Raw genomic sequence first — 19572 nt, 5'->3', positions numbered from 1 at the left:
CATGGAAAGGCTCTATGGAAATGCAAGACTTTCTTTTCACCAGTCTCATGTCGGGTCTCAGCTTGATTTCAAACTGTAACTATCAAATGCATTGGATAAATCTAAATATTTTACATCTTGAAACAAACTGCCAAATGTATCCGTCTTATCTGCTCCTTGCAAGAAGCACTTGGGTACAAAGAAGTTTGAACAACTGCACAGTAAAACACCAAAGATGTGTAATCACAGCACAATGTTACCTTGAAAATCCTAACTGTGTAAGGGATAAACAGAAGCAAACAGAATGCCTGGAGTGTTAAACAAATCTAGCAAACATTGTGAAGTTTATGGGTCTCCAACTATCATCAAGTGTACAAATAAATTCCTTGAGTGTTTGCTTTCAGACAGCAATGTGATGAAATGCAGTTTGATTCAATACATTAGTGCAAGAATACTTAACAAAATCCAGCTTCATAATCCTGCCCAATTCCTTTTGATTCTGAAATGTGATTTATTCATTCAGAAATTAATTGAGCTCAACTTCACATTATTACAGGAACATCTCCAAATATGGATACTGGCTGACCTACTATGTATTTCCACACTTTCTGTTTTTATTTTGTACTAATAATTATGATTTCCAATCAGATATTACAGTTTGCGGTTGTCCAATTTAATTTTTAGTCCCTTTATGTTTTTGTAAACGATTTGTGTGACACTTTGCAAGGTAATCACAAGCATATACAGGTGTACTTCAGCACCATCATTTTGTGATTTTTCCTGTCTGGAAAGTTCAATCTAATTGTTTAACATTGGGTGTTTTGGTTTGACACCTGAACTGCCAGACTGGACCTCAAAACAGACAACTTCAGTGCCATCAACCCAAATCTCAGAACTACAAGTATTCAAGATTTTTTCACAGCCCAATAACTTTTAGGCCTGAATTTTTCGCTCGTCCGGTGTGTGCAATTGGCGGGCCCAGGAACAGATGGGAAACAGTTCCCCGAGCACGATCAGCCCCTGACCATGATTTCACACTGGCTGGCCAATTAACAGCCAGCCAGCGTGAAACGCGTACTGAGAAAGGCTCAGCACTGGCAGTGGGGACGAGTGCCAACATCACCGCGGGTGCTGGTGGGCACTTCCACTGAGCTCCCTGAAGGCAGACAGCTGCCTCAGAGAGCTACAGACCTCCGCAGAACAAACGAAACAACAAAAATGCTGCAAAATATGCCCATGCAGTACAATCAAGCACCTGAAAGCAAACCACATAAAAAAAAACAGTCCCCAGATATCTCTTAAACAAAAATAAAAAATACCTGGAAAAACTCAGCAGGTCTGGCAGCATCCGCGGAGAGGGACACAATTAATGTTTCAAGTCCGTATGACTCTTCAACAGAACTAAGTAAAAATAAAAATACTGTTCATTATGTGAGGCGTATGCTTAAATGCTGTTTTGACATTGTAACTTCTATGATTGCATCAAAGGAACTATTCATAGGCACATTTAATTTCATTTTTTTTCTTTTTGTTTGTTTTATGAAGTGAGGCATTTGGAAACCCACAAGTTTCAATACAGCCTACTGCTATATTTAAACGCTGTTTAAACTGTTTAAAAACACTTCATTGCAATATTTAAACCAGATGGATTTTGATGTCCTGCTGAGTTTTTCCAGGTATTTTTATTTTTGTTTTGGATTTCCAGCATCCGCAGTTTTTTGCTCTTATCCCAGATATCACTTCTTGTTTTATTTCCCCACTGAGATTTCACCCGCCCTGGATCGAGGTTTGAGCAAAAACTTAAAGGCCGCCTGGCCAATTGGCCCATCTGCTGACTGAAAAAGTGGACAGGCCAGGAAAAACCACTTTCAATTGCCTCTTTAATGGGCTTTAATTGTCCACTTAATTGTTGGCAGGCCCACTTCCGACTGCCATGCGCACCCGCCAAGTGGGATATCGCTCAAGGACATCGGTACACTGGTCCAACGTCATCTCGTGGCCGGGTGGGTCGGGCGCGCACCTGCCCTCAGGACATAAAATTCCGGCCTTAAACGTACACAGAATTTACAGGGCAGCAATACACCATTTGGCACAACAGATTTACGTCAGTGTTTATGCTCCACAGGCCTCCTCCACCCTACTTCATCTCATCCCAACAACAAACTCTTTTTCATTCATGTGTTTATCCAGCTTCCCCTTAAAATGTATCTATGCTACTCATTTCGACCACACCATAGTGAGTTCCACATTCTCAACATCCTCTTGGTAAAGAAGTTAAAGAAGGAGGAAGATTCTTTTGCTCTTGTACAGAGCTTTTCACAACCTCCTTTCACTTTTGCTCGGTTTTATGTTTTCAGAAGTTTTTCTGATAGTGGTTTTCAAACAACCCCATCGTCAGCCAAATAAACTCAAAGATCGACACACCACAGTTACACAAAGCGCCTTTTAGAACCATTGTAGCTTACACCACAGAAGGAGACCATTTGGCTCTTCTTGGCTTTTTGCTAAGACAACTCAAAACTCATCCCACTTCCCTGCTCTCCCTAGACATTTGAATGGTAATCCAATCCTCGCTTCTGAGAGCGAAGGGGCCCCTGCATCAACCACTGCCTTTCACATTTCACAAAACATCTTACAGGAGCAAGAGAAGCAGGAGCAGGTATAAGCCAAACAAGCCCTCGAAACTGCTCTGCCCTTCAATATGGTCATGACTGGTCTTCCAACTCAACTCCAAATTCCTGCTCTATCCCCATAGTCCCTTCAAGTCCAAAAATCTATCAATCTTAGAATTGAATATACTCAATGATAGAGCATTCACAGCCCTCTGGGTTGGAGAATTCTAAAGATGCACCACTCTCCGAGTGAAAGATTTCTTCCTCATATCAGTCTTAAATGGCCGAACCCTTATCCTGAGACTATGGTCAGAATTTTCTGGCCCTGTCATGGCTGGGAAAATGCCATAAAATGCGAACAGGCCAGCCTAAACTCCATTGACTTCAGCGGGACTGTAAAATCCCACTGGCATAAAATTCGGCACCACGCACAGGATTTTTACGTCATCGGGCAGGCATAGCAGATGGGCCCAGGAACGGCTACGAACCAACCTCCTCCCGCGATCGGACCCTGGCCGCAATTTCACGCTGGCTGGCCAATTAGCGGGCAGCCAGCATGAAAGGCGTGTTCAGATCCTCAGCTCTGCCGGGGTGGGGGTAGGAGGAACATGACTCTTAACCCGGGGAAACAACCTTGACGTGTCTAACCTGTCAAGGCCTCTAAGAAACGTTATACGCTTCAATGAGACCTCCTGCCATTCTTCTTAACTCCAGAGATTATCGGCCCATTTGACTCCAACTCTCCTCATAGAACAATGCTCTCATTCCCAGGAATCAACCCAGCGTACCTTCACTGCTCCAACTCCAAGGCAGATATATCCCTTCTTGAGTGTAGAAACCAAAAATATATGGTTTTCATGCTCCAAAAACCCTCTGGGAAAATAAGTGAAAGTTACAAACATTTCCTGTGACCAGACCAGCTCTCTGAGCTTTTAAAAAAAGATGTTTAGTTAGAATATTATTCTTCAGTTCTGAGTCACATCAGCATTCTTAAAACAATGTCAACATATTTTGTGTCAATCACTCCTATACGAGGGCAGCACATTCAGATCCCATGATGGCAGGATGATTCCATTTAATGACTGCCAATACAAATAATTATTTCATGTGAAGTTGAAACATTATTTCATTTGGAACAAATTGTTTGACAATAAAAACATGAATAGATGTTAAAATTAATGAGAAATGTGAAATAAAATTTATGATTGCAGGAGTGACTAATCCAAGGTGTTCTCCTTTGGCGAGTAAACATTGATGCAACCTGCAACTGACAAAGTCACATCTCGACCTGCATTCTAGATCAGACCTTTGAAAGTCCAGAGTCTGGGCACATGGTGGAATTCTTCAGATAGCTTATGTCAGTTTGATTTTATTTTGCAGAAAATGGAGCAATAGGTTAGTTAGAGAAAGCAAATTTTAAGTTAATTAATTGTTCTGAGAGAACGAGAATATTTTTCTCCAAGGTAAGGTTGAGCTACAGGTAAGTGGAAGATAGAGTCAGTTTATGTATGTTCACTGTCAATCCCTTTCCTGCTAACCTCAAGGGACTTATACTCTATCTGCCAGGTTGCATTCATTGTTCAAGAGAAATATCACGAGAGATTTTGGGATTTTAGAATCCCAAAATCTCACCTTAGGCCCTGTAGGATTTGAATTAGACTACATTTTCCATCCAATTTCCATAAGTGGATGATCAATCATTGTATCTCAATTCTCTTAAAATTGTGAAAGGAATGCATGCCTTGCCCATTGCGAACAGTGGAAGGGACATGCTGTTTGATCCTGTCTTTGGGACGTACGGCCTACATACCTAAATCACACTGGCACTGAAATTCATACATCACATTATTCATTTGTGTGATAGGGAGAATGTCTTTTGGCTTGATGGTAGCATCCTGTTGGTGGCAAATACCACTCGTGTTCGCAATGGCCAAGGTACGGACCATACCCAAGCAGCCTGCGCTTGCAAAAGTCAAAACATAGTGTCCAACATTGGATGTTATTCCTTGATTGGAAACATTGCTAAATAATCCTCAGTGTGCTAAGAATTACGCTGACAACCAATTTAAGATTGTCAGCTGGGCTCGCAGTGTGGTGCATTTGTGCACATTGGAAGCTACATATATGAATACACAGGGCCCTGCTCTTTACAGACAGAAAGAATGTGTACACAAATTGCACCTGTTTCAGCTAAACAAAATAAGTGAAGGCCATTTGCTGGTTCATTCCCCAGGACAATGGCTTGACCAATCAGAGTCAAGCTGCCTGGTTTAAATTTCAACAAAGCTTGGAAGTTAACTGTCAGTCACCATCCACTGGTGCATTCTCCCTGGCAATGCCTCTGCCAATCAGAGTCCACTTGCCATTTCAGTGCAATCAGCACTTTCTTCTCATACAGTATAAATATTTTGTTTCTCCCGACATTGGTACTTTCTTGCGAATGTCCTGATGCGTGCAAGACTAAAAGCTTAGACAAAAGATTTTTTTTTTCAGCAATACTCAAGTTCTGTATTACCAAGTGACTATTCATGTATTTGAAATAAAAGTTGCGTGTGAGAGAGGGACAGTGCTAGAAATGATTCATACAGATTTTACAGATTTGTTGATTTGACTTTTGATATGTACTTTTAAATACATTATTATTTTGCAGTTCCATTTGTGGGGGGCTGGGGGTGGGTGGGGTGGGGGGGGGGGGTGGTGGTTGGTGGCGTGATTTGAACCATTTACTCCATTTTTCACTGCTCTTTTGCCGAAGTTCGGACGGTACAGCCAGACACCATACCATGTGAAATCTCTTATGAGCTTGAGGTCCAATAAATATTCAAAGCCTCAACTGTGAAATAACAAAGCTAGTTTCGTGGAGTTAATTAACTCATCTCGTGTTGCTTGATTAACCTTTAGAGATTTGCGAACATTAAGAAATGACTTTCTATTCAATGTCTTGTTTCCCCTGGGGCTCTGTACATGAAAAGGTTGAGAAGCAACATCATCTACTACAGGGTTTTCTTATGGGTTTAAAACTTGTCTAATGTTTGTGGTGTACTAACTGATAAGCCTGAATACTGCTTTGCTTAAAACAGAATCAGCCTTTATCTGGGCCCATGTAACCTTAACGTAGAAACAAACCTTGCTCACGTATTGTGTTAAAACAATTTGGAAATGCTGGGATGAGAAAGGCCAATTAATTCAATCCTCCACCACCTCTCTCTCTGGCTGTTAGTAACTGGAGCAGCTGAATAACCTGGTTTATTTTTTGATTCTTTACTTGCTTGCCAGATTACCCCAAACATTTGTCACCATTGGTTAGAGATAAGAAACAGTAAAGGTAGGAAGTCACTTGTGGGAGTAGTTTATAGGTGGTTAACAGTAACCATACTGTAGGACAGGGTATACAGGAAGAAATAAAGGGGGCTTGTGACCAGGACCGTCCCTAGGGGCAGGGGCACAGGGCCTGGAGAAAAATCACACTGTGTGGGCCCCCCCTGTAATATTTTTGGACAAGTTTCCTCTGATGGCTGAGCCCCTGAGCGTGTGTGTGTGAGAAAAGGAGCAGCAGGGTCCCAGCTACCGAGCACTTGGGTACAAGCACTTACTGCACTACTGACTGTGACAACCGTGTCACCTGTAAAACTACACCTTGCTTCCAAGGCTGAGCATAATTGTTGACTCTCCTTTTGTTAAGGTGAAATCCATGATCTCGATGGGATTCCGTTAGAACATTTTTACTAGCGCACCCCACACCCCAACTGGAGAAAACTTTAAGGCCGGAATTTTCCAACCCCTAACGTCAGTGGGATCTTCCGGTCCCGCCGATGTGAACGGAGATTTCAATGGCTCACCAGCCCCACCTAGGAGCGGGATGGGGGTGCTGGAATATTCTAGCCTAAACATCGGAGCGAGGACAGTCACTGCGTTCAACTTCTTAAAAACAAATTACAAACACGGTGCAATAAATAATTCAACTTAAAAAAAAATGACTGCCCATCTTCCAACGCTAAGCAAATATTAGTTGCAGATCCACACTGGGAAAAAATAAAATGAGAAGCGGAGGGTTTCAATTGGCCGGGACCGAATATAAACACAGCCAGTGAGTGACTGACCCTGCAGGTCGGAGGCTATGCACTATATGTTGGCTTTAAAGACGTCAACTAGTTTGGAATAGTTCATCTTGCCCCTCTGCGGTGAATGAAATTTGCAATAAAAGCTGCTTCGCCACTGCTGCCACAGTCAGCACTGCTGTCTCGATGGGTGACAGACGGTGCTGAGCCTACACCATGCTTCCGGCCACCCGGTCCTCTGCTTTGGCCAGGATTTATGGTTTTAATCTGTTTTCTCTTCTACCCTTTTCTGCATTTTGGAAGGGGGGATACCTGCTTCGTATATTCGCTTATATCCACTAGTAAACATTCATTTTGAGCTTAGAGTGTGAGAGACAGCGAATCAGCTGGTATGTACTACAGGCTGTATTACATCTGACACAGTGATGTTGAAGCACAGGGCCCCCAAATGCAGAGTACCCTATGGATGGCCCTACTTGTGACAAATGTATGGTGATGATCATGAATGATTTTAATCTACAAAAAGATTGAGTCAGATTGGCAAAGGTAGCCTGGAAGATGCGTTCATAGTATTTTCAGGGCAGTTTCTTGGAGCAACACATTATACAGCCAACCAGAGAGTAGGCTCTTCTAGATCTGGTAATGTGCAAGATTAATTAATCACCTCCTAATAATGGTGCCTCTAGGTAGCAGTCTTCATAACATGATTGGAGTTTGTATTCATTTTGATGCAGAGAAGAGCGGGTCTAAGACTAGTGTTTTGAACCTAAATCAGGGCAATTCGAAGGGTATGAAGACAGAGCTGGCTAAAGTGAACTGCGTGGTTAGGTTAAGGGATAGATCAGTAGAGGTACAATGGCAGACATTTAAGGAGATAGTTCATAATGCTCAACAAAGATACATTCCAGTTAGAAAGAGAGGCTCTAGGGGAAGGACGCACTCTCTGTGGCTAACTAAGGAAATTCAAGATAGTAGCAAATTGAAATAAAAAGTATACAATTTTGCTAAGACAAGTGGCAGGTCAGAAGATTGGATAGATAAAAAAAAAGCAAATGACTAAAAGAACAATAAGGAGGAAGAACATAGAGCATGAGAGAAAGCCATCTAGAAATGTAAAATCATATATTAAGGGTTTCTACAGATATTTAAAAAGGAAAAGAATAACCAAGGTGAGCATTGGTCCTCTAGAGAGTGAGCCTGGGGAATTAATAATGTTAAATAAAGAAATGGCAGATGAATTGATCAGATATTTTGCATCTGTCTTCACTGTCAGGGATACAGATAAAAAGCAATTGTGAATCAAGAGGTGAAAGGGAGGGAGGAACTTAAAACAATTCCAACCAGCAAGGGAACTGAAAAAATTATTAGAACTAAAAGCTGACAAGTCCCCAAGTTCAGATGGACTTCACCCTAGGGTCTGAAAAGAAGTGGTTGCTGAGAAAGGAGGTGCATTGGCTTTCATTTTCCAAAACTTCCTACATTCTGTAAAAGTCCCATCAGATTGAAAAATAGAAAATGTAACTCCTCTGTTCAAGAAAGGATGGAGATAGAAAGCAGGAAACTACAGGCCAGTTAGCTTAACATCTGTCATAGGGAAAATGCTGCCATCTATTATTAAGGAGGTTATTGTGGGGCACTAAGAAAATCTCAATACAATCAAGCAGTGTCAACATGGTTTTGTGAAAGGTAAATCATGTTTGACTAATTTGTTAGAATTCTTTAAGGAAGTAACAAGCAACTTGAATAAAGGGGAACCTGTGTATGTGGTGTACTTAGCTTTCCAGAAGGTGTTTAACAAGGCATGACATCAAAGGTTGCTATACAAAAGATAAGCTCATGATGTAGGGATAACATATTAGCATAGACAGAGAATTGGGTAGCTAACAGGAAGCAGAGAGTAGGGATAAGTGGGTCCTTTTTGGGTTGGCAAACTGTAACACATGGAGATCCACAGGGATCAGTGCTGGGGCCTCAACTATTTACAATTTATATCTATGATTTGGGTGAAGAGACTGAATGTATAGTTGCTAAATTTTCTGATGACACAAAGATAGGTAGGAAAGTAAGTCATGAAGAAGACATAAGGAGTCTGCAAAGGGATATAAATAGGTTAAGTGAATAGGCAAAAATTTAGCAGATAGAATTTGATGTGGGAAAATGTGAACTTGTCCATGTTGGCATGAAAAAGCATCATATTATCTAAATGGAGAGAAATTGCAGAACTCTGAGGTGCAAAGGGATTTGGGTGTTCTGGTACAACAAATGATTAGGAAGGGAAATGGAATGTTGTCATTTGTTGGAATGGGAATGGGAATGGAAAATAAAACTAGGGATGTTGTACAGGGCATTGGTGAGACCACATCTGGAGGACTGTGTATGGTTGTGGTCTCCTTATATAAGAAAGGACATGATTGCCTTAGAAACAGTTCAGAGGAGGTTTGCTTGACTGATTCCTGGGATGAGGGGGTTATCGTGTGAGGAAAGGTTGGACAGGCTGGGCCTGTATCCATTGGAGTTTAGAAGAATGAGTGGTGATCTGATTGAAACAGATAAGATCCTGAGGGGACTTGACAGAGGATGTTTCCTCTTGTGGGAGAGACTAGAACTAGGGTTCACAGTTTAAGAATAAAGGACCTCTCATTTAAGATGGAGATGAGAATTTGTTTCTCTCAGAAGGCCATGCATCAGTGGAACTCCACACACACACCACCCCCCCCCCCCCACCCCCCCCCCCACCCCCAAAAGAGCAGTGGAGGCAGGGCCATTGAATACTTTTAACGCAAAGGTAGATAGATTCTTGACTAACGGAATGAAAGGGTATAGGAGATAGGCAGGAAAGTGGTGTGAGGCCACAATCAGATCAGCAAGCCACTCAGTTCAATTAGGGTTGGGCAACAAATGTTGGCACTGCCAGCGATGCCCACATCCCATGACAGAATTTTTAAAAATGCTAAATCTAAACATTTCATAAGTTTCCATTTGCACCAATTTGGTTAATAAATGGCACCGTATGACCAAATTAAAGCAGAAATTATTTAAGTAATTTGCCTATTGTAATTAAACAGAGATATTGGTTAGATTGGGCGGCAATGGTTCTGTTAGAATTTACCTTATGTGGTATGAATTTTCTTATTGTATTTAAAAAGGCAAACTGGTGCAGTGTAAGAATGCAATAGATGGAATGGACAGCTGCAATCCTTGTCAGAGAGGAGAGTGTCTTTTAATAATCCATGCCCAACTTACATGAATATGTATCACAAAGGTATTTTTCTTCCTACCATTGTATTAGGTGATGACAATGAACGACTGAGTTAAATATTTAGTGATTCAACATTAGAGCTAAACAGCCAGACATGTGCATGCGACTGAAGTGTCTTTAACAAAAAATATAATGCCTGCTTCCTTCAGCCTTTTCTCTCCCTATAAAGAAAGATTTTAAGTTTTATTGTAAGTAAAGAACTGTTGGGATTTTTTTTGACCAGAGCAGAGGAGACCTGAAAGAGACCTTTGAAATTCTGTAGGGGCTCAGTAGGGTGGATGTAGGAAAATGGATTTCATTTGTGGGTGAGTACAGAACAAGAAGTATAAATCCAAGGTAGCCACTAACCGATCAAGTAAAGAACTTAAGAGGAAATTCTTTTCATGGAAAGGGGTGAGAATATGAAGTTGTTGCCATATGAGAGTGTTTGAAACAAACAGCAGTGATGCACTTTAGGGGAGGGTTGGTTCATACATAATACTGGGAGGTGGTAGAGTGGTAGAGGCTGATGTGAAATATAAACACAGGCGTCGACCAGTTATGTTGAATAGCCTGTTCCTATGGATTCTATGTTAGAACCTAAATGTATGGCTAGACTGACACAACTATGAGGCAAGGAGTTTTAAGAAGTTTGGACTTATTGTCTCTTCTTTTAACATTAGATTTTGTTAGATCATCCTAATTAATTTTAACTCAATGTTGATTTGCCTTTTGTTACACAAGAATGTCCGTGTGGAGTTCAAAATACTTGTACCTAAAGTGCCAAACATATCTTGTATAAAAATAACCGATGTGGTCAGAAAAAAAAAGAGCGGAAATCCCAGGAGTACAGTAACTCTAGCAGGCGAAAGGGCTGTAGTAGGATTATAATGGATAGAATGTAAATACAGATAGACAACACAAACACGGTGGAACATGACAATAGCTAAAAACAAATCTCTGGATCAAATCACTCTCCACACTTATACTGACCGGCCATTCAGCAACAGATAATTTTGCAAAATGCAACGTTTAAGAGAAATTGAGAACTGACTGCAGTTCAAAGTTTGATCAAATTTTTTTCAACAAGAATGCGAAAGAGTCAATATTTCAAAGTGGTTAATTGAATAAAATTCGCATTTTGTTAATTGTTTCAACAACTATATATATATATATATAATGGTTTAGAAACTGGCCTTTAGTCGTCTCTTTTCAGTAGAACACAAACATTCGTTCATGAATCTGACATGTCCTGCTAATCATACTGACGGTACTCGCTAGATTCTTACGGTCTGTCCCTACACACTGAGTCAACTGCAACTTGTTCACACACACATCTCCAACCAGCCTAAGCCCTTTCACAACGAGTTACCCTCAGGAGGGCAGTCACCATTGCATCTGAGAGCAGACCGTTGTAAACATAACAGCCTCCGACCATGCAAAAAAAAAACACTATGGTATGACAACTTTCCATTTCTCTGCTGGTGTTTGACTATGGAATGGCATTGGATCTGTCTGCTATCAGGAATCTGGGCTCCAGCCCGTCTCTGGTCACCCACTCACCTGTTGGTTTCGGTTTTGCTACTTTGCATTTTATCAAAACGATCACACCCTCCCTCCTCTTTCCGTTCACATTCTCCGATTTGAATCGCTTGCTCTAGACTCGTGGATTACTCTGGTGTCGGCTTTATTCAGCCGCTGTTCACTTGCTGCTTATTTCGGACAGTTCCGCGCCTAAAACTGCCTGCGGAAGGCCGGCTGTTCGACAATGAAAGCGGCTGGATATCCATGTACGATACCCTTCTCTGGCGACGCTGGGCTTTAATCCACAAATCAGCATTTATTTTCTCACCCTGCTGTTGATGATGGTAAAACTGACTGTAAATCGAATACAGTCTGTAAATACTGAGCTGCTGAATGAGGAAAAACGCGTTGCCGGGGTGTCTGCGGAAGTATGGGGCAGAGTCGGTGTATGGTCAGATTTATTGGGCCATTAGCAAGTTACAGGCCAAAACAATTCGCATAAAATGCGATGGGCTGCTCTCCTGTTATTCTTCAAAAATGGGCGGCAGATACACACAAACACAGATACACAGACATACACACAGAGATACAAACAGACAGACAAGCACACACACAGACAGTCACAGAGACATACATACACACACAGACATACACAGAGAGATACACACAGACAGACACACAGAGAGACATACACACACAGACATACACACAGACAGACACGCACACACACAGATAGACAGTCACAAAGAGACATACATACACACACAGACATACACACAGAGATACACACAGACAGACACACAGAGAGACATACACACAGACATACACACACAGAGATACACACAGACAGACACACAGAGACATACACACAGACATACACACAGAGAGATACACACAGAGACAGACACACAGAGAGACATACACACACAGACATGCACACAAAGAGATACAGACGGACACACAGAGAGACATACACACACAGACATACACACAGAGAGATACACACAGACAGACACGCACACACACAGAATATAGGACAAGGAGGAACAAATTGGGTCGGATATTGAGGGATTAGAGAGGAAAGTCAAGTTAGTCAAACACTGTAAACTGGTTGAAATGAGCAATAATTTATTTGTCTAGCAGCGGGTCTTAAAGAGGTGTTAAAATTGGCGACTTGCGAGGAGACCCCCACTCCCTCCCCAGCTTTACAAGGAAATAAGATGACAAGAATGTTTTTTAATGGAAAATTAATTCATTGATTGGTCGGACAGATTGGGATCTACAGTCCATTTCACTCACCACTCCACTCTCCTAAACACTGGTCTCCCTTTTGGTTTAGGTATTCAACTCCCAAACCAAATATTGTAAACAAACCGACACTTTCCCCATTACAAATAAATGTTGCAATTTAAATCTTAGATTCTGTGCTGATTTGCAATGAATCTCAATCCCTGTAGTCACCCCTCCCAAACAGTGCACCCTCAAACAGGATTGTTTTAAATGTTTCACACACATCAGTGCAGGTTTAATTTTTTTTTCCAATTGCACAATCGAATCCAATAATTCTATTTCCACTGGCTGGTAAATCTCCGCATTAGCAGCGCCTCGTCTGAGCTTGATCACAATCCTTCGAAATGATTGCATTCCGTTTAAAACGGTGCGTGGTGCGAATCCCCGATTTCCTCAGTGAATTCCGTCTGCTCCGTTTGCCCGTTGCATTGTGTTCTGTCCTATGGCAGGTTCTTTTTGCCAAACTACTTAATCGGAAAAGTGCGCTCCCTAATGTTTTATTTGCCCCGCACTTATTTAACACTGCATGCATTGGGACCTGAAATTACCTCTTCGCCTAATGCATTGCAATGGCTCAACAATAATGGAGGCAGATTTCCTCTCTGCTGAGCAGTAAACTCATTCTTCATAAATAGAATTAAAATCTCATTGTACATGACACACAGAGGAAATATCTCCCCAATATCTATCACTGATTTTGATCAATGCTATCGGACTCTTAAGTAATTTCAGCTCACGTTCTTATCCGAGTCATATTATTGATATCAGTTTATTTAAAATCAGTATTTACAGAGAGAGGGGGTTTTCAAAATAACATTAATTGGAGATTAATTTACACCATCATTAATTTCAGAGTTTATTTCGGTTTACCAAGAAATACCGGATAGTAAAGTCAGTGGAAATCATGCCAACTATATAGTTTGCAACGTATTCTTCCCTTAGAATTCTACTTCCTGCTGTATTTACATAAATGCCATAAGCTTTCAAAGAGCAAGACATGTTACTTTGACACAAAGTAGGTTTGTTTTCAATAGAATGTCAGAATATTAAAGCGGGATTTGACCAAAGTTTTCTAAATATTAAGGGGAGTAGATCGGGTAGATAGAGAGAAACTATTGCTTCTGGCTGTGAAGCCTAGAACTAGTCTAAAAAATTGAGCTCGGCCTTCAGGAATTAGATTAGAAAAAAAACTTATATACACAAAGCGTGAATGAGGTTGAAACTTCCTTCAACAAATGGCATTTGACGCCAGAGCAATTGTTAATTTTACATCTGATAATAAAGGCGGAATAAAGTATGGAATTAGGTCGCAGGCTGAAAGGGATGAATCGCCTCTCTGGTCCCAATGTTTCCTGGTGGGCAGCATGGCATTATACAGAAGGTTCATGATGCTACGTACTGTTGCTGTCACTGTTTTAGTACCTTAGGGTCTTGTTGAGCCCCGAACCGTGTTGCCTAGGTTAAGTTTAGGTATGAATTTTCGTTCAAAGTTGATCAAAATTAGCGGGCTTGGCGTGTTTATACAAAGTGAGATCTGCCCAAAGTTACTAAGCGAGTTTAGAGGGGCGGGGGTGGGGTATGGTGGAAAGAACCCAGCCCTAACATGTCCTGTGCTGCTAACAGTAGCCTGGGCCATTTGTAACCATTAAAAAAAAACTACAGCCCGTATTCCGGGCTGTGCCACTGACACCAGCACCAGCTTATTTAGAACATTTCTGGAGTTAAGTTCAGACATAAAATGTAAGTAGACAAGGCGTGTTGGCATCTTGTTTTTTTGGCCATTATCTCTCCCTCCTCAAGATGTTGGCTCATGATGGACTCCAACCAATGTCTCGCTGAATTGACATTCTCCACAAAGGAGTTTAGAGAGTGATTGATAGATTCGTCATCTTCCAGAGGTATTATAACCAAGCCCATTCCTGCTCTCTGTCAGCTATAGCTCAACAGGTAACACTCTTGCCTCTGAGTCACAAGATTCTAGGCTCTCAAGTCCAAGGCTTGAATGTAAAACTCCAAGCTGACAGTGCAGTGTGGAGATGGTGCTGTCTTTTGAATGAGATGGAGTCTCGTTGGGTGTACGTAAAAAAAATCCCATGGCACTATTTTGGAAAAGAGAAGGGGAGTTCTCCCTGATGTCCTGGCCATTATTCATCCCTCAACCCACATCACTAAAAACATTACAAAAACAAAAATACCTGGAAATCAGCAGGTCTGGCAGCATCTGCGCAGAGGAATATAGTTAACGTTTCGAGTCCGTATGGCCGCTGCCAGACCTGCTGAGTTTTTCCAGTTATCTTTGTTTTCGTTTTGGAGTTCCAGCATCCTCAGTTTTTTGCTTTTATCACTAAAACATTACTTGGTCGTTATCACATTGCTGTTTGTGGGAGCTTGCTGTGCACTAATTGGCTACTGCGTTTCCTGCATTACAACAGTGACTTTACTTAAGAGCTATTTCATTCGCTCAGTGTTTTGATACGTCCAGGCTGTTTGCAAGACGTATTTCTCTCTCTCTCTCTCGCCTGTTTTCCACATGTCCGTTTACCAGCAAGGGGCTCTAATTAATTGTAAGGAGGAGAACCCTGTTTTCATTTCCCTACCCCTCCCCAAGGGTCTTGAGGACAATTGTCTTATCCTTTCTGCCGGCCTGACTGAGACGAATAGAACCTGGAACCTACTGGTTCCCATTAACATTCTTTGTCAACTGATCCAGGGAAATTTTAAATACAGCCACCTCGAAACAGATATGCAGAGGCATGGGACACAAAAGCAAAAGACTGATTAGGCCTCAGCTAGAGTATTCATCGCCATCTTCTCAAGGGCAATTAGGGATGGGCAATAAATGCTGGCCTTGCCAGCGAAGCCCGTTATCCCATGAAAGATTTTTTTAAAAACTCTCCAGTCCTGATCACCACAATTTAGGAAGGATGTAAGAGTCTTGGGGAGGATACAGAGGAGATTGACTGGAATGGCACCAGAGATGACTTCCGTATGTGGAGCGACTGGGGAACTGGTGTTGTTCTACCTGAAACAGTGAATTTTAAGAGGAGGTTTAATATAAAAGGCTCAAAATCATCAAAGACTCTAATATGGTAAGTATGGAGAAACTGTTTCCAGTGGCTGAAAGATCCATAACCGGAGGACACAGATTTAAGGAATTGGAAAAGAACCAATTCCGGTATGAGGAAACTTATTTTACACAGGGAGTTGTGCTCTTGAAAGCGCTCCCTGTAAGGGCGGCGGCAGCAGATTCCAGAATAACTTTCGAAAGGGAATTGGATAAATACTTAAAGGGTCGGGGTGGGGTGGGGGGGGCGGGGGCGCGCGGCGGAGGTGGTTGACGGGGGAGGTTGCAGGATCACGGGGAAAGAACAGGAGACTGAGACTTATTGGATAGCTCTTTCAAAGAGCCGGTACAGGCACGGTGGGCCGAATAGCCTCATGCTGAGGTTTATAATTCCATGATTGAACATGTTGCCCGGGCGTTCTGTTAACCCAAGGATTCGCAGCCAGACTGCGGTGGGACTGAAGCGACTGAGAGGAGATTGAAGGCGATAGTCCAACAACAGTTGAAAATTGTTATGACGCTAGTGCAATCACAGCTACTTTAGCTTCACAATAATTGTTACAACCCGCGTAAGTGCCCATCTTTAACATGCGTAACTTCTAAAATCTTTAAAAATAATAAGTCGACTGGACCAGAAACTAAAAATGTTGCAAATTGCATCAGCTCTCAATAAAGGGAAAAGACAAGTTAATCTTTTGGATGTGTAGACTTCGCCAGAACCTTCTCCGCAGTCTGTTGGACCACTTTCAAGTTTCTAATGTAAGGGCCCGCGCTGGAGTTCCTCCCTTGCTCCGACCTCCATCATCATCAGTAATCCTGTTCTAGTAAAAACTGCTAAACTACACCCCTAATAGTGATGTGCACAAGGCAAAATCCTGCGGGTGCTGGAACTCTGAAATAAAAACAGAAAATGCTGGAAACTCAGCCGGTCCGCCAGCATCTGCGGAGAGAGAAATAGACATACGGCTTCGGACGAAAGGACCTGAAAGATTTAATTCAGTTTCGCACTCCACAGATGCTGCCTAACCTGCTGAGTGTTCCCAACATTTTCTGTTTTTATTACTGACCAGCAGCACACACATCTTACCCTTTGCTGCACACCCTGGATCTGTACCATATAATCTCATTGGCGCAAGATGCGCATGTAACTGCATCGCACACCAGCTTCTCGCTGGGCAAAAACATAAGCACCTGAAATAAGAGGTTTCGATCCGCCGATGCTGTGGATTCAGCAACAGAACAACTGCAACCGGGTTTAAACTAATTCAAGGCGATTATGTATAATTAAAAACTAAAGTTTTAAAAGGAACTCCGGCGCTTCAGTTTCACATTTCCAATGATCCGAATGTCAGCGGGAGTCGGAGCCAGTGAACCGAGCGCTTATCCACTCTGCTTATGTCCATTCTGAACGATGCAAAAGCGTTACTACAGTACACAACTGCCAACCTTCTCATAGGTGGTGCTGGTATACTGGTACTGACAGTACAACTGGGGCATTGTGACCTTTCAGTTGTTCACTAAACACCCAATCAAGCCTGGAGGCTTTGAGTAAATAAGGATTTTGGTGTCATGTTCAATCAGGGCTTCTCTGTGAAAAAAAAATGTAATTTTTACCCAAGTCATCAAAACGCTGATACCTAACAAAACCTCAGGCAACTTCACAGATTATTATCGGTTCCAAATGATTCGAGGAGTTCTGAATTGTCTTAGATATGGGGAGAAAATGAAGATAACATGACACGGTAAAAGCATACCTTGGAGCTGAGAGAATAAATGATAATCCCTGCTTCTCAGTAATTATATGGCGGGAATTTAATGAAAGGTTCCCATGGGGTCATGAACTGCGGGGCGAAATTTCCAGTGACTTGCAAACAAGTCTCAAGGCAGAAGGTGTGTCAGAGAGCAAGGCCTAAAGATATAGTCCAGGCTAACTCTCCACTGCAGCACCGGGGGAAGTGCTGCATTGTCGGAAGTGCCGTCTTTCAGTGGGCCAGGTGAATATTAATGATCCGGAGGCACTATTCAGAGAGAGTTTTCTTCGTGTCCCCCGACTCACAGCACCAGGAACTGATCAAACGATTACTCATCTCATTGGTGTCAGTGGGATCCTGTTATGCACAGAAAGCCCAATGGGGCTTCCTCCCAATGCATTCCAGCCGAAATGTTGGGGGTCATATTTAGGAATGTCTTTTTTGAGGATGCGACAAGGCGCTTTATAAATACCAGTGTTTATTTTCCGCAACAGCGGAATTTTTCAGCTTGAGGTCAAGCTTTCTTTATCACTCGGGGCTGTACCGCTTCATTTCTAGATTCTTTCAGCTTATGTTTGAGATGCTGGTCTATTTTGGCCTAGTTTCGATGTGAAGTAGAAGCAGAACTGATTTTGCACCGTGTTCCCAGGATTCAGACCAATTACAGTGCGGTCATCAACAATAATAGTGTTGACGTTCGGAGGAAGTTTATATTTGATCTCTCATGAGAGGAAATATTTATGAATGATAAAATTAACTAAAATGAATACCACTTCATGCACGAATTCAGCCAAATATCGAAAATTCATACTTTAGATACATGTCCAAACGAACAAATTATTTTAGTAGCAATTACGTTCAGAAAATGAGGCTTCCGTCAAATTCAACACATGTACTTCCATGTTTAGAGAGTCAGGTTCAGTCTTTAGTCTTTTTTTCATCTTTATTTTTCTGAACATAAATGTTTTAACGGAGCCCATTTCAATGACACGACGAAGTGCTAAGGTGCTTGTTATAAGTACATTATTCATACTTGGGAATGTTCACCTTGCAATCCAATGTAATGTACTATGCTCACACCTAATCTTTAAAACAAGACACCTGATCCTTAATGTAATTCCCGACACAACTCCCTGAACCTATCAAACTTGCTGCGGACAGGCGGAAATCAGCACAACACATAATGATACTGCCTTGCACAGAATTTGCAGTTTGCAATTGAAACAAGCTGGCGTGGGTTTGTCGGAAATATTTAGACATGTAGTAATATTCGGCGTCCTTTTACTTCAATGCAGACAACAGGGAGAGATTTTCAGAGAATTAAACCCTTAATATTGCCCAATACCTTGCAAAACCCCAAAAGTTAGAACGGATCTCGATAACATTTTATAAATGATCCTAAAGGACGGTCGCAGGAATGAAATTTAGATGCAAGGGTTTTATGTCAGTGTCGTACTTTCTTCTTCTGGGACTAATAATCCCTCCATGGTGGAAAATGTTACATTAACACGGGCAAGATGGGCCGAAAGGCCTCCTTGTGCGCCATCAAGCTTTTTAAGTTTCTTTACGATGTCGCTACGCACAGCGACCAGGAAAATTCGTATCGTTTATTAACTCAACTTATTAATTTCCAAATACCCATTTGGACATTTCGAAAACAAAAAGGAAGCCAGATCTACACTCCCTCGGCGTGGCACGGGCTCTCGAGAATAAGATAGCGTACACAGACATTGTAGAATCTGTTTATTAAGCATTAGCCAGAGTGCAAATCAAGCTGTCTTGTCTGTAAACTTTGGCCTTCTTGGAGAATGTTGCGCACAATAGATTAGAATGAGAAATGCAATAGCTGTCAGCGTCAAGCCAGGAGCCAAACCGTTACAAATACTAAGAACTCGACAAATTAAGGAAAGACCCCACAGAGAATGAGTATATTAATCTGCAGCAAATCTAAGATCACAAGTGGGGATGTATTGATGGGGTGTGGACTTTTGGTTAACGCCTGCTGTTGCGCTGAAAGAAAAACTATCATAAAAGGTCTATTGTTAAAAGGGAAAAA

The sequence above is a fragment of the Carcharodon carcharias genome, chromosome 28 (genome assembly GCF_017639515.1).
Source record: "Carcharodon carcharias isolate sCarCar2 chromosome 28, sCarCar2.pri, whole genome shotgun sequence".
Lineage (NCBI taxonomy): Eukaryota > Metazoa > Chordata > Chondrichthyes > Lamniformes > Lamnidae > Carcharodon > Carcharodon carcharias.
The sequence above is the reverse complement of the archived record's forward strand: the minus strand, read 5'-3'. Positions refer to the sequence as shown.